The sequence below is a fragment of the Dermacentor albipictus genome, chromosome 1 (assembly GCF_038994185.2).
Source record: "Dermacentor albipictus isolate Rhodes 1998 colony chromosome 1, USDA_Dalb.pri_finalv2, whole genome shotgun sequence".
Taxonomy (NCBI): Eukaryota; Metazoa; Arthropoda; class Arachnida; order Ixodida; family Ixodidae; genus Dermacentor; species Dermacentor albipictus.
This window is the reverse complement of record NC_091821.1, coordinates 347,043,600-347,059,943: the sequence shown is the minus strand read 5'-3', so window position 1 is coordinate 347,059,943 and position 16,344 is coordinate 347,043,600. Positions and strand designations below refer to the sequence as shown.

At 44.5% G+C, this 16,344-nt stretch overlaps 1 long non-coding RNA gene across 1 annotated transcript in view; it reads left to right on the top strand.

Annotated features, from left to right (window-relative positions):
* Positions 1-14,867, top strand: part of LOC135920347 (uncharacterized) — a 304,841-nt gene extending 289,974 nt beyond the window's left edge. Inside the window, exons 4-5 of the long non-coding RNA XR_010570231.1 lie at positions 6,525-6,575; positions 14,797-14,867. This is a non-coding gene — a long non-coding RNA (uncharacterized lncRNA). The remainder of the gene's footprint in view (positions 1-6,524; positions 6,576-14,796) is intronic.
* Positions 14,868-16,344: the final 1,477 nt, after the last annotated feature.

The window sequence follows — 16,344 nt, the reverse complement described above, 5'->3', positions numbered from 1 at the left end:
CACACACACAAAAAAAAAAACGTCTTACGCTAGAATTATTCGTCAGAGACTATTTCCGCCAATCCTGATGCTGGACGTTTTATTATAGCGAAGGTGGCTTGCCAATGGCAAAGAGCTCTTATGTACGTGTGCGGAAAGCTTTGTAAGTGTAGTCCTTGATTACTTAGGGAAGTAAATTCCTGCGCAAAAGCATTACTTAAAAAAAATATTAACGTCACAGTTTACGCTGGCACAATACGCCTGTTGAAATTACCTATTTGCGTATAGTTTGTGAAAAATTTTAAAAGTGTCCGCCTATTTCCTGCCGATATTCCCGCGTTTGCAGTGGTGATTTGGCAGTCCGTGGAACCGTCATGCTGGAACCGTGTTGCATCGTGTGGTTCGAAGTTAACAGAACAGAAGATATATTTTAGAATCCAGCGACTTGTTAGCCACTGTGTTTGCAATATTGTTCACTAATATGATTGGATTGTTGAAGTTCGTAAGCGAGAGAATGTCACCGTCATGTTGGGTGACATTGCTAAGCGATTAGCCAGAAATTATGCCTCTTCGTGCGACAAATAAGAAAAGAAGAGATGAACAAAACGCCTGGGATATACTGAAACTTGTCTTTGTGCATAACAGGTGCTGCTTGTTCGTAAAGGCTGTTACTGATTGGTGGGCTACTTTCGCTAATAATATTCACACACTTGAGTTTTAGCGCAAGAACAGCGAAAGGACCAAACTGGAACGAGTACACAAACACACAACACCGAGCGCAAACTGTCAGGTATTTATTTTTCAGGAACAAGGTAATACGCATGTAACCTAGTCACATGCACAAAGATCTCCTTCCAGGCCTGTCAGAAGTCCCTTTCTTGTAAAACATTTAGCGCAATTTCCATTAACGCATTCGCTGTCACTATTCGCTGGTTCTTTTTATAGAGTTTTCTTGCGTAAAAAGTGCTTCAATGCGGGACCGCACATTCCAAAAAAAAAAAGCGTTTATGCTAGAACTGTTCATAGGTGCGAATTCCAGCAAATTGCATATACTAACAGACGTCGCTTATCAATGTCAAATAGAATTTACAAGCGAAGATATTGTTGAATTGGTTGTCGACTCAACGCCATAGCGTAAAGGCTCGATCGAGCACAACTCGGTGCACGCCCGTTCGCACTATTATTATTTTTCTTTTTCTCATTTTATATGGAAACAGTAGCTCCTACAGGTTCTAAGTGCGTATCGCATTTTCAACTTTGAAAGTGAAGGTGTGCGGGTGCCTTCGGCAACTATATAACTTCGTGGATGTGCCGTCGCGCGTGGTATCGTATAACGTGCCGCATACGATATCGGACCTACTGCCACCTGCGCTGCCTCTTCACCGACTGAACTGTTCTAAACCAGAAACCACTGCACCAACAGCGAGAGCCGTATTGTAACCATCAATTGACAAGAGTGGACACACCATTATATACCGCACAGTATACCTTTCGCTCGTATAAGGGGAACGTATCAGCTCTATTATATTCGATATAGCTTCAACATCTCTTCGACTTCACGTGAAAAACAAAACTTCCCAATACTACGCCAAAACCCAACATGAGTCGCAAGCCTTGTTTTCAAATGTTTAGGCTGCTATGAGTGCTTTGATACGGATGAGTTGCTTTTCCTTCGAGTGCACGACCCTGTACATCAAGCATGCGCACAAACAGCGTGTTTAAAACACGGGCACCGTAAGTGATCGCAGTTGCAACTGAACGCACAGTGCGTGCAAGTGTGAACAGTCGTTCCAATTCACAGCGTATGATTCTCGAGGGCGCAGAACTCCAAGGGCGTCGAGCGCGCTTGTTGGCTCAGGTGAGCTGTATACGCTGTGAACAATGAGAGACCGCCTTCCCTCAACTGGAGCCGCAGAGAAGTCTACACGGGAATCTGCTGTTTCAACAATGCTGAGCTCACCCGGTTTTCCTCAATACTGAATACATTTCGGCTGTTTCCGATGAATGGAAGCAGGGCTGGTGGATCGCGAACCAGAATTGAAAGCTTTCTCCGGCACGTTGCAGGTGAACGTGTATTATGAGGCGTTATTTCCGGTATATTTGCGTTACTGTGACTCGCCATCACGGCCCTACTGAAGTGGATGTCCAGCGAAACTGTGGCAAAACTATCACTACAACTGCTCAGCGGGTATGCAATGCTTTATTGATGGTTTGGATGCTTGTTTTGAGCTTGTTCTTTATTGAAACGCGTTCTGTTCTGTGTGTTGTATGGTTAATTTCATTGAATGTATATGCACTGTTCGCTTTCTCTTTGCTCTGCGCTTGTAGCTTGTAACTTAAGGAGATATGAGCCATGGAATTTTTGCTTGCCTACGGGGTACGGCCCATTGCTGATGATGACAGATGCTTGTTTTCAGCTTCTTCATTCTGTATGGTGCATGCGTGATTCCGATGAATGTATGCACTGTTCGCTTCCCTCCTCTGTGTGCTTGCATCCTCTGCGCTATGAGAGACATGAGCCATTGCATTTTTTGCTCGCTTATGAAGGTGTGATCCATTGCTGATGATGATAATTTTTGTTCAGCGGAGGACACTATAGCCGACCACTGAGAGGCTAACAGCTTCGCTGTAAAAGCAACAGAGTAATAAAGAAGCGTTACCGCCGTAAACAGAAGACACAAGAAATAGTGAGTGGCCGCCCAATATAGCAGTGACACTTTTGAATTCCGTGAGATGCAAAAAACGACAACAGCCCGACTTTTTTTTTCTTCTTTTGAAGTTCTGTAAGTACGGGAAGGCGCAAGAGGTTTTATTTATACATTTCTTGAACAGCTTTCTCACACCTTCTTTTTTCTTGCCTTCTTAATTGGGTGGTTCAATGATCGATCCTATTTTCTGACTGTGATATTGAAAGCGCTGGATAAAAATATGTACCATGCACCAGCAAAACGTTAACTTGTTGCATGAATGAAAGGATGACGTAAACCGAAATGCATCCGTACACCCATTGTGCAGTTCGCCAACCACACGCCAAGCAGTCAGTTTTCTAGCGTACACGAAGAAGTGACTTTTGAAGAACGAAAAGAAGAAGTGAGCGAGGTTGGGCGGATAGTAGATCTGACACAATTATTCACGCGGCAAAGCGTTATTTTTCTGCGGATTGCCATCTGCCACCAAAAGGAGCAATATACGACCTGCGGGAAACGTTGACGCATTGCTCAATTTATGCTCCAATGGACGAGAGCTAACATTATGAATGCAGTGAGCCCATATTCACCAAAAACTCTGACGCTAGGGTTGTTCGTGAGCCCAAATTCCAACAAATCTTAATCTTGGCTAAATTATTAGTGCGAAGACGGCCATCCAATGTCAAAGACACGAACGAGAAGCTTTGTGAATTTTGCCCCACTGTCCTGAAACACGCCAGAGGGGTCAGTTTGCAACACTTGGTGTTCTTTTTAGGCACCACTTGTATCACGACGAAAACAGGAACATATAGCGAGCACGAATTGAGATCTCACGTTGCACTGTGCCCAGTTAGCGTGCAATGCGACGCTCTGCGGGAACATCGCGTCTTTCGCGCCTAATGGGTCCGTGTTACATACTGCACCGCAACCCAGTAGCGGTAAGTATAAAAAAAGGGAGGAAAGGTTTATCCAGGTCAGAGATTCTGGCTGTATTACGAGGAAGAAGAAAGAAAAGCATAGAAGCGACTATATTTTACGCGCGGCACTTTGTTATTTGATTTGATTGCGACCCCTAAAGGCTGCCATAATATTGCGTATTGGGTGCTGCATTCTCGAAATGAAACACAAACCAGAGAACTAATAAGAACACATATCAGGCATCAAGCACTTTGTAACTAAATGTGAGATTATGGTATGCGACTGTGCGATCAAGACTCTGACGAGAAATCGGGCTCGCGTGACGCATATTCGCAAACTTGTACAGTGAGAAATGCGTATTCTTCGGCCTGTATTGTTTGTTTTGTTTTTTTTTGGTCACGTTTCTTTTCAGAATTGTATTGCGATTATGCCTGACATAACCCTGTAATACTCGGCGTAATATACGTACATTGGGTCTTTTATTTTAACGTCAACAGAATATTTTTAATCGCATGTGGCATACAGCGCAGGTATACTTTATTAAGCTGAGTTGCACGAAGAGGCAGACGTTACTTACACTGAAATCGAAATGCGTAATGGACTAATTGAAGAAGAAAGTTACTGATCAACCTTTTAATTAATTACCTTAGCGCACATATTGCAGTACGCAAATAGAAGCCAGTAATTACACAGGGGACATCCAGTTGAAACAAATTTTGACGTTAACACTAGTTTTGAGATAAGCGCAGGCAAACTTGAGTTGAAAATGCACTGGTGTTCCACTTCCTTTTTTTAACAAAATGTTTTCTTGTGCACTGAAGCTCAGAAGTTACTGGAACACCAATGCATCTCGTCGCAAAATTTGGGAACGCATATTTCGAAATTTGTTTTATCCGCAGAATTCATTCCAACTGGATACGACTGTCGAAGTCACCGACTACAATTCTTAAATTACAATATGTGTCGTGAAGTAGTTAGTTTAAGAGTTAATTAGGGAAACAATAATAATTAGTCAAATATTCTTTTTCATTTCTTGTGCTAATAATGTTCCCATCCGAGAGTAATCGAGCTGTATAATAGTGCAATTGTGCGGCATGCCATAGATGATTTCTAAAAATTCTGTTAACGATAAAAAAAATAACACACCATATTTAATAAGTTATTCTGAACCATGAAGTGAAGGAAGTATAACACAGCCTGTAATTTCGGAACGTTGGAGCAAGTTATTAGTGACGGATGGCTGAACATAACAATTATTAATTAATTATTTACTATAATAATGAAGTTGTAACTTCATCAACAGGCTGTTGCTTTTTGCACAAGTGTACTCTACAAGGCCAGATGTAAAGGTAAACAAATTGCTTAATTCTTCTTGATGTTCACTTGTGTATATGGGCATTGCAGGAATGAATAAAATAATATTTTATTGTTGTCCTTGCCTTTCACTGTTCTTACCCCCAATATTCAATGCTTTATGATATGCCAGAGGAGGTACTGCTTGCACAAGCTAGCCTGGTGACCTGTGACCATATCATATACGTATACATGTAAAGCTAGAGTAACGCATTTAAATTATATAGTGTACGTATAATAATTATCATGTCAGCCTGACGTAAGACCCACTCTCAGCTACGCACAAATGGCCGCTAACATCGTCCTTGCGATTGTTAAACCGCGCAGTGAGTGGCTATAGAGAGGCTGAAATTGTGTTTCAACCTGCAACATAAGGGGCTTCTGTTTTTTCTATTCACATGCTCGCATCTCGTCATAAAGCGACATATACATGCAGAGAACGCATGCTTTGGCGTCTACCGAAGTCATTGGCCATCGTTATTTCTTTTCCCCCCAAACAATTAACACCGCGCGCAATGTGTACACTGTACATGGTCAGCAAAGTTTCTATTTGCTTTGAAGATTGTTTCTAACTATATTTTGTTCCTTGATTCATTTTTCTCTACATATATGATCTTCGCCATAGCTCTTGTGGCCTCTACACGATTGAAGCAGTTTGCAATCTTTTGATAGACAATGTTTCAGCGATAATAGTGAGCCGTAAGATTTACGCCCTCAATTAAAATTCGCATTATTCTCTGTCGTCGATTAGAGAAGATGAACCTTTCTAGTTTCCCTACGTATGCCGGGCGCATTCTCATTTCTTTATGCCCACTGTTCTTGCATATCCCCATTTCACTTAAATTTCTTGAAAACCGTATAAGCACATCTACCGCACGAGTTATTCGGCAGCGTTCCTGCATGGTTGGGAATTTTGACCTGTGTGTTATCGAATGTCGGTCATATACTCGATATGAACCCACAGAGCACCTATACATGGATCGTCTGGACACGTAGCCTTGTACAGGAATTATATACGTGCCCACAATACGCTCCTGAAGTCGAGCGTACCTGCGTCGCGATACCTAAAACGGCGAAGAGAGTGTATGGTGGGGGGTCGGGTTGGAAGGGGGGGGGTGACAGCCTGCGGCGTCTGCACCAGTAAAGCAGAGAGCAGACGGCTGCGGCGTCCATTTGATGGCGCTGTACCGAGCGAGACTCGCCTCGTTCCCCTCCACCCTATACCACATGCCCATTGGCCACGCGGCTTCGTAATCACGTGACAGGCGGTTCCCGCGGCCCGTTAACTTCGCCTCGCCACCGCCCCTTAGTTTGCGATATGGATCACTCGTGTGTCGTTTCTATGCCAACTGCTGTCAACAGGAAAGCCGCAGCGTTCCTCCTATAGTTCTATCTCATTGGTCGTCTGTTTGCCGTTGGCGCTTCGATTTCAGCGGGGCAGCCTGTGTCGCTAACGCCGCTACATTTTTCTTTCTTTTTTGTGTTCTGAATTTCGCTCGAATTGCGTGCCCCAACTCGATGTGCTTTTAGAGGAAGTTACTTCGTCTCCTCGACTGCTTTTCTTTTGTCGCAATGTCATTTTTGCAGATGGATGCTCCTGCAGTACAGGCGAAACCGTCCTGCTGTTCGATGTTGGAGGTATATGAAATTATTATCTCAGTGATAGTCTTTCAAATATATGTGATGCTTTGAAAAGAAAAAGAAAACGGAGTTGTACATTGAGTTTTGGACTGATGAAACCGACAACTGCAGATGGTGACACGGAAGACACAGGCTTTCCTATCTTCAAACGAAAGTAAACAACTACTATGCATACAGGACGTGTCTAAAATAACATGGTTAAAGTTAAGCGTGTGGTTACGTTACTGAACGGATCAAGCGAATAACACTGTGTTTTCTTTCACGCACGTGTCGCGACTCGATCCTGTCTAATAGTTACTTCATACTATTCACCGGCCCGTCTGGTTTCTGGATGAAAGAAAAGAAAGAGAAAAAAAAGAACGAGAAGAACAAACAAAAGAAACACGTCTACACTTTGTAAGTATGCTGCGTACACAAAATTCTCGAAAGGGATACCTAATCCGGTAGAGCAACATACAACACAATGTTAACACATAAGCACTGGTAAGAAATATTTCTCATCAAGTACGAAAAAAGTATCTACCTATTAGGCACAAAACACAACGTGCAGCCCTATGCCACTTTATTCGCGGGCGAAGTGAGTGAGTCCGTCGAACCTGAGCCATTTATGAGGCCTCCGTATGCCTCTTATAGTGACAAAAACGTTGCTTTTTTCTCTTTTATTTTTGTGTGTGTGCATAAGCGGTCGCGGTGCAAAGACGAGGAGAAGGGGCTTCGTTTTCTGAATACAGCGTCATCTTTTACCTCCACTAACTTCTCCACTAACTTTGAGCAAGTTGATCAGAGGTTCTTTGCATATCCTGGTGCAATTATAGACGGAGCGCTGCGCTTTGTCCTTGTTGCCACACTTATATAGGGCTCGAACTTCCTAGCACTTTCTTTTTCTCGCAGCCCGCATTCGCTCCTCACGTTTTATGCCCTTTACTTATTTGGAAACGTGTTCGAATATGTCAGTTCATGGTTAAGCAGTAATTGTTCGTTTTTGCATTCCTGTTTATACAGAGAGCGGGAAAGAGTCGCCAGTTCTGTGTAATTATGGTCCTAAACACTTGGTGCAACACTTAATCTCCAATGGTCATATTGCAGTCTGCAAAATGTACGCAATATGTTAAATACTCGTATATTTATTATGCTGGGTAGTGTTGTTTCAGTGATCCAGCTGAATTTACATGGATACAACATGTTCATAAAACAAGTTACGCGAGAAACGTCCACAATTAACACAATATAGGGAACAGCACTTGCTTTTTTTCATCGCCAACAAACACATTCATCACTATAGTTCATTGTGAAAAACTACTTGTGTTCGGTAGTATTTGCGGCCATGTATACTCACGGTAAGTGAAAGTGGACTGCGGGGGTGAAAGTTCAGCGCCAGTATGTACAAATACTTTTTACGCTAGAATTGCTCGTAAGAGCAAATTTAAGATAATCCTGAAACTGGACATAACGTTAGAGGCCACCGGCCAATGGGCTAAGAGCTTTCGCTCGTACGTTCTATGTGGATTCGGCCCCAGTTGAATGCAAATCACCTTGAACTTTCAGCTTTTAAATCATTTGCTTTATACTCAAGCAATTTGTACTCAAGTACTTTATACTCAAGAACAACATTCTATGGCAATACGGAGAAGCTACAATACAAAGCGCACGCAAGTCAGAACATTCCTGAAGAACAGTCGCACATACTCATCATAAAAAAAAAACATACACTTCCTTTTTAACACCAGAAAAATAAAATAAGTACACCACTGAGTGTTAAATGAGGCCTTATTTTCTTCTCTTTTGTGGAAACGGGAAAGTGAAGTGAAGCAAGTGAAAGTTACGCTGTTTCCGATATTCTTATTTCAAATTTATTGCAGAACAAAACAGATATGATGCAACTATATGTTTCCAAACAATGTAGTAATACGTTAAAGCCAAATACTTGTTGATGCTTAGAAGCCCTATATCTCTATATCTATTCTTGCGCTTCCGTTTCGCATGCCATCGCATTCAGTGTTTCTGGCCTTGCAAACTCGTAATAAATTGCTCACAGTTAGGCGAAAGGGCCCCCGGCTGTAGTAGGTGTAAAAAGAAAGGACTTCCATTTGTTGATGCGAAACTTGTTAGTTAAACGTTGTTACTGGCAGATAAAGAAAATTCGTGTTCAGCGGTAGTTTTATTTTACAGCGAAGCTGCATGTGCGAGTTGTTTTTTCAACCACTTTCATTTCCATTTATTTATCGTTTCTTTATTTCATTTAATAAGCAGAATTTTTTTCCCCTATGTTGTGTGTGGTGTCAGTGTTTGTTGTCTTCTTATGACATGGCAATATATATATATATATATATATATATATATATATATATATATATATATATATATATATATATATATTTTAACGTATTTGGCTGGATCACTCCTATCGATTCTGTATATGTCCATCGTCACTGTATGGGCGATTTCAGCATCGATCTGACCCGACCGGACGAAAAGTGGTTAGTGTCGTTCCTGCTGGATAGGTTCGGCCTTCAATGCTATACACGTACCTATGTACCATCTACACGTCATCGGTCATGTATACCCTTGACGTTTGCTAAAAATATTTCAACATCGCCGTTCAGCCTACAGCCGTCTACCATAGTGACGATAAAGCGATGATCACTTTGGTAACAAAACAATATGAAAGACGGTAGAATCAAGAAGTCATGTACACTTAGCCTACACACAGCTTCGCTGGTCATTCACATTTACAGAGTGGAATGACACTAAATTTTTCTTTTCTTTATTTCTATTTTGCTGCAGCGTATGGAGTTTTGTGCCTATTAAAGTAAGCAACCATTTTAATAATTTATATTTCGCCGTCCCTACATCGAAGATTGAGGTAGTCGGGATCACATGTAGATAGTATAACGCCGACCAGGGCAGTGCTTACTGCATAACATAGGGCAAGTGCGAGATATATGTAGCTAATAAAAAGGCATTCTTAAGTAGTTAACATGCTTGGATTATGGACTGATGCCCGCTGTAGTGATAACAGCTATGAGCTCTTTGTGTCTTGGGTGCAGCTGACGGAATGTGCTTGTGCGAACTCCCTTTGTTATATTCTCGGCCACTCGTCCTGGACAACGTAAAAAGCCTGGAGGGCCAGTATTTCATTAATTATAATTTCTGTTCACTCATTGAGTTTTTGATGCTTAATTAATAAAACGAAAATAATCGAAAGACATTCATTTAGCTTGTAATGATGACAGCTATTCCTTTTCACAGTAATGAGAAAATAACAATATACAATAATCAGAAACCTCAGTTGCAAGTTCGAAACATAAAACGTGAATGAAGCCGGAGGTTTCCGCACAGGTTTCCGGTACAGCTCGAATTACACTGGATGATACATACAATCACTGCCCAGTATACATTAAACTTTCATAACGACATCTCGTGTTACGCTCAGCGTTAGCGAGCACCTTTCAAAATTACAGACTGCACTTGTAAAATGATGTGTAAGACATGTTGGTGGTTTAGTGTGTCTGTGTCTTCAAATAAATGTTTCAATATTCCAAGTTTTAAATTGTTTCTTACTTCAAAGAGTGAAACAAGCTTGCCAGCTTCAAACTATATATATATATATATATGAATCGATAATACAGGAAGCTGAAACAAAACGGCAGCTACGCATATATCTATATAAACCCTCTGTATATATTCGTATACGGACCATGCGACTTTGCCCGTCTACACGTAAACCCTGGGCCTTCGTCAAGTTGCTATGCCATATTTTTCGCCCAGGAGCCACTCCATTATATTTGCTCTAAGTAAAACGAATTGAATTGAATATGGCGCCTAATTGGTAAGCCCGCGTGTTCGGCGCAGGTGTGGATGTACACACGACTTTCGGCTTTCACAAATATGAACGCCCTATAGCCAACCTTTTTCCCTTTAAGTGCGTCCGTTTTTTATGCAACGAACGACAAGAACCGACAAACGCAGTCCGCGTGCTTGGAGTGCATGCGCACCACACGTATACAAACACTCAGAGTGGAAGCGAAAGAAGAAAGGACCGGATACTCGGCATCGAGGCTGCCTTTAAAAGGGCCGGGCGGCGCATTTGAAAACAAAGGCCCCTCGCGACGAGTATGTGCCCCGCAACAATGAAGGTCGCTTCGCGTGTGTTTGCCATAGAGCGATCTTGACGCTAATGCCGTTTGGTGTGGAGCTGAATGGAGCGGAGCTATGGAGCAATGAATAGGGGTGCGGGGAGAACCACAAGGGCCGGCATAATGAAGGCTCCGCTCACCCATCGTCCAAACCCCGCGCGGCGCATCTCTCCCTTTCAAAAGGAGCGAGCAGATGTTCCTTAATCAAGGCACGATACGGTGCATTCAAGAGCGCCCTATATCACTCGGGCCTCCCTGCTGGGCTGTTGCGGTTGCATGGTAAGCGCGCATAAACCGCGTATACATCAACGTGGGTTGAATGGGAGTGTGTACACATAATTGACGATATGTCCGCACCTGACTTTGCTTTGTCAGAGACGCATTAGAGTGAACTATGATCGAGATACTATGCATAAAGGGCGACATCAACGTAAAAGCGCACATCTACGTCGGTGCTAACCGTGTGGCGAATTAGTTCACTCGGTCTTTTTAAGTGAAGTCCGTCAAAACAAACAGAGGTGCCATCGCTGTGGATTAGGTTTCCGTATGAGTGCTCTTAATAATGGCAGGCGCTAAGAGCATACCATGAGATATAGGCAGTCGATGAAATGACATGCGACGCAATGCGGGATTAACCATTCAAGGCAGCTCGAGGACGATTGAATTAGAACTGTTGGTAATCGGCGCGCGCCTTCGCTGCCGTTTTATTCACTGTGAAAACCGGTCAAGTACAGTCCTCTACAGACCGTTATTCTGTGTACACAAACGCGCGTTGGCGAGACCAAGAGCCCACATGTAGGAGAAAATCCCTGCATGTATACGGCTCGCGCGACACGCAGCAACCGGTAAGAGGTGTCCGAAGGCTCTCTATCGGTGCTTGAGAACAGTGAGTGTGCAAGCAGCATGCACATACATATACAAAAGGTTCAGAAGCTACCGTTATTTAGTGTCTGCTAATATGTGTTCTCAAAGTTTTCTGTTCAATAATAAGAAGAGCACTTTATGCCAAGCGTTCCTTGAAATGTGCGAGTGCCCAGAGCTCACGGAACGTTTCACGCAAGTAAATTGAAGAGAATAAATTTCACTGCCTGTTCAAAACGAATTGCTTGCTCTGCTGAAAGCGTGCGCAGCCAGATCTAAGCCCATTCACCTGCATGCACCACCAGAATGCGTGTATCCGTGCGAAAAAGAAAAGAAAGACATGACATCTATACATAGCGTATAATCAAATGCCACTTACATGGTCAGGTTAACTCTCTTACAACTCTTCCCCTTTATTTTCAGCAAAGAAGCGTCGCTTAAATAATTCATGAGGTTACGTGTACCGTATAGCCTTTGAAGAGGTGTTGTTAGATTTGCATGTCACTGTCCGACCAAATCGCCCTCGTTCGCGGAATCGCTGCAGTCAACAAGTTGCATGCCAGCGTCCGTCTCTTTCTTAGTCGGCCCCCAGTTACTATACGCCAGCTAATCCGGTGTGAAGAGCACGGCTCAGCGACATTCTTCACGGGCCAAGCTGGCGCCGGAGTGGCGCCGCACGTTTACAGCTCGGGCCACGTACGTATACGTACGCACGTACGCATGTACGGCTCTACACGAGGCAGCGGCAGCGGGCTGTAGAGGAGCGCGCGCGTTTCATTCTCGTCACGGCGTGGTGGCGGCGGCGGCGGGGTGGGGTGGGGTGGGGCCTGAATGCGCGAAGGATGCGCTCCAGTGCGCCCCGCTTGGCCAAGATGGCGAGGCCACTTTTGATAGCGGCATTGTTTAGCAGGCCCCGGCGGGCCTCATTGGCGGAAGGACCGGAGACCGTCGCGGCGTGACCACCAATCAAAACGCGAGAGCCCATCCGCACGCTTTTATTTCCTTCTTCTTTCGCTACGCTTGCGAGTGTGCGAGCCCCCCCACCACCCCTGGCTGGTGTTGCCGCTGCAGCAGCCACGGCCTCGCTCTAATGACTCCGTTCCGCCGCTCTGCTGACGCCGCCGCTCTGCCGTCATGCAACGCGGCGAGAGTCGGGATCGCGCTTGAGTTGCCGTACTCGGGGGCAGCGAATCCGCAACGGCAGCCAAATAGCAGGCTTTGCCGAGGTGCCGGCGTCTACTCGAGTGCCTTCGCTGCGCACTCGGAGGGAGAGACCTGGCCTGGCCGTTCTTCCTCGCCGCTTGTGCGAACAAGACGTGCAAAATGGCCGTCTTAATCACACACGACAATCCCTGTCGCGGTATACCCCCGTGCGGTGGCGACACATTCTCGGGAGAAAGCAGCAGGCCGTCCGCAGCTCGCTTCGGGTCCGGTTGTGGATAGACCTCGTCACGGTCCAGTTTTTCCCCCGACACATGCGTCTATGCGCGACGCAATGCGCGATTCGATTGTTTGGATTGTGAGGCCAGTACAACAACCCGGCGCATTCCTGGTTGTTAGTTACATACATACATACATATCGCATACGGCCATGTCGTGTCCGCCATTGTTAGTTTCCGCACTCCCGGCGTGCTCAAAGAGAAGTTTCGAAAGTCGGGCAGTGAATAATGGTCCTATGCCATAGAGTTTCTAACTATAACACCTAGAGGGTAATCTGGCGCCACCGTCTATGGCAGTTTCTTAATGCGGCACCGTGCCGTCATGGGAATGACGGTATATGTGTCTGCGAGGCTCGTGTTGGCTGGTGTTGTAAGAGGCTTCGTCTAAAACGTGGATATGGCTACGCAAATAACGCGTTCTCAAAGTAAAATCTTCATAAAATGTTTCCATTCACGCATATTACATCTCTACTCACCCACGATGCATGGCCAAGCGAAGAAAAGCAAGAACAGACGACCAACTGTTTCAAAGCGAGCGCGAACCTTGTCGTCTGTCTTCCAACTTTAGCGGCCCGCTGATACTTTTTACGTAACATGTAGTCGTACACACAATAACAAGTTCTCATAGTTAAACAAAACATGTTTTCGCGTAATAATATAGCTAAAACAGCTTTTCACGTGCTGTTCTAGTAGAAAATGAATCATTGTGACAGACGGAACGGTACTTGCCAAGCGCTTCTTCAAGGTGTCCTGTGTCTACGAGAACGATGCCAATCCGAATCCACAATATACCGGCATTCCCATGCATACCACAGCGCAGCAGCGCCAGATTTCCCTCTAGGTAATGTAGTGAGAAACTCTATGTCCTATGCGGGTCAGAATTGAAGAAAGCACGTATAATATGTAAAATGAAATGCGGCGTATTGTACATTTTCACGTATGCGATGCTTGTGCGACGCCATTTACGTTGCCATGTCAGTGTGAGCAGACTGCAATCTTATGTTAGCAGCAGTGCGCGTATTACTCTCTCTAAACGTAGCTCGTTTCAGCATTCACATAATTTGCAGAGGCAAAAAAGATAGTCTATCGTCTACTAACCTGTATTATGACTTTTTTGTACGAAAAACCAGTGCCGAAGAAAACCACTTCCTTGCCTCCGTCGTCGCCGTCACTGACGCCGAAACATTCCAGGTCGCCTACAAGAGTCCTTGTGATTTTTTGTAGTTTTTTACGGCATTTTTTATGTATATTATCCCCCTCCTTTCTGTAGTGCCTTCGGGCAAGGAAATTATGTTTATTTAATAAATAAATAAATACACGAAGATATCGAATTTTGCTCATTTCTGTCGCAACACAAACATACTTTCTCTTTTACTTCTACTTGTTTAATTAATTTGCAACTTGATGCTTCAGCTTTCTGACAGTTAGTCTGTGTGGACCAAAATGCCAAATAAAAGATATTCAAGCTTATACGTAAGATTGTGAAGGCACAAAGTTGGTGTACTATATAGTACTGTTTATTTACCGATACCATGTGCACTTTCTTGTGAACACACAAGCACATAGCCAAGCCTCTGTGACGGTTGTTTCCATACAAAGCAGTTAAAAAAACATGGGGGATCCCACGCTGATGTGAAAATCAGTGTTAAGCAAAGCTTTCCTGGATTTTTGATAAAATGCTATGCAGCTGTAACGCTAATGATGGAAATGTTTCTACAAAATGACGCAATTATATCTACTTTTACCTTATTTAATGCTTATGACGCAAATGTTTCGTTGCAGGTGCGGCCTCCGTTTCAGCGCGACCCAAATGCACAATAAATGCACACGTTTTTTTCACGCATCATGAGAAACTTGTCTTCGTCATCGCCGATGCTAATTCGAAAGGCATCATTTCACACTTGAACGGTTGTCAGTGTCATGATTACAAGGAATGCACCCTCGCACCTTCTGAAGCCTGTGCTTTTTCTTGACGTCGTTACTGTTGAAAACAGTGAGAAGTGAGGCATTCGTGGAGAAATATTAGCGGTAGTGGGATGCATTCAAATTCTCGCTTCCTCCGGCGAACACTTACTTGGTCAATCGCACCACCAGTTCGCGACGTGGGAATATGGGAATATGACGACTTGGGTAGTGGAGAAGGGGGAGGGGGGGGTGAAGGTGAGAGCTGTCGAGACGCACCCCAATCGAAGACTCTTTCAGGAAGTTTGGTAACCACCTGTTTTGCGGTTCTTGTGGGTCGACGTTAACGTATCCTGTGAAGACCAACGGCTTCGTCTTGTCAGGCTATTGTCGTAGCCAGGGGATCACTGCCCCCAATGCATGCTGAATTAAGCACAGGGCGATGAAGTCTTTGACTTGATTTAGTGTTGCCGATGGACTGATACAACGGGCGACCACCGCAATGTCCACGTGCCCACACTTCCCTCGCGCAACTCGCATCGGCCACACCGACTGCGGGGATGCATTCGGCCTCTGTGCAAGATGGTAGCAACAATTTCACCGAGCGGGTTTCGAGGTGCACTTTTTCGTTAAGATGGAACCACACCAACTCGCTCAGCTCTCAGTTTTGATGAACTACACATTCGCTGGAAACCAGCAATTAGGCAACGAGTTTGCATCTCTACGTCTCCGAAAATGTGAGAATATCCGTTTTGGCCATCACATAATCAGCTTCGATAACCGGAGCGTGAGTATGAAACCTCTGTACCATGAACGAGAGGATGGACACGTCTCGGTTTCGAGCTGCTCACTCCACAGTGCCGAAGGCTTTACCGAGGCATGTAATTAGTTTGCGTTTAACTGGGTAACACCGTCTCGCCTCGTAGAGTTGGTCAGTGGCACCGTTTGCACGTTTGAACACAAGGTCGCTTCTCGGGTTGGTGATGTACAAGCCCTCTAGCGAAATTGTACGTGACAAATGCCATGTATACGAGGCGTAGTATGGGCTTCTTGTCGTAGTCGTATACATTATACCTGCGTGTATGTAGCACCCTGCAACTTGTGTATAGTCATTGCATTGGCATGCACGACTCAGGAGTTGACCCTTTTGTATGTCACGTTGCGCCGCTTGCTGAGTGTGAACGTAACGTTTCGTTTCTAAATGGGACTCCACTCGTGACGTATTGTCTGATGGTGCCCTCTCGCACACCTCGACTTCACCTCCGCGACGGTGCCAACCGACTCGAGTCAGAACAGCAATGTAGAGGTCCTCGTTTTCGTTGATCGCGATGTGTCTGAGCACACCAACGTTGTCATCTACCAAATCATTGGAGATGTCACTGCTCTTCGTGATCATGTAAGGCTTCCAACGCTAACTTTGGTTCCTCT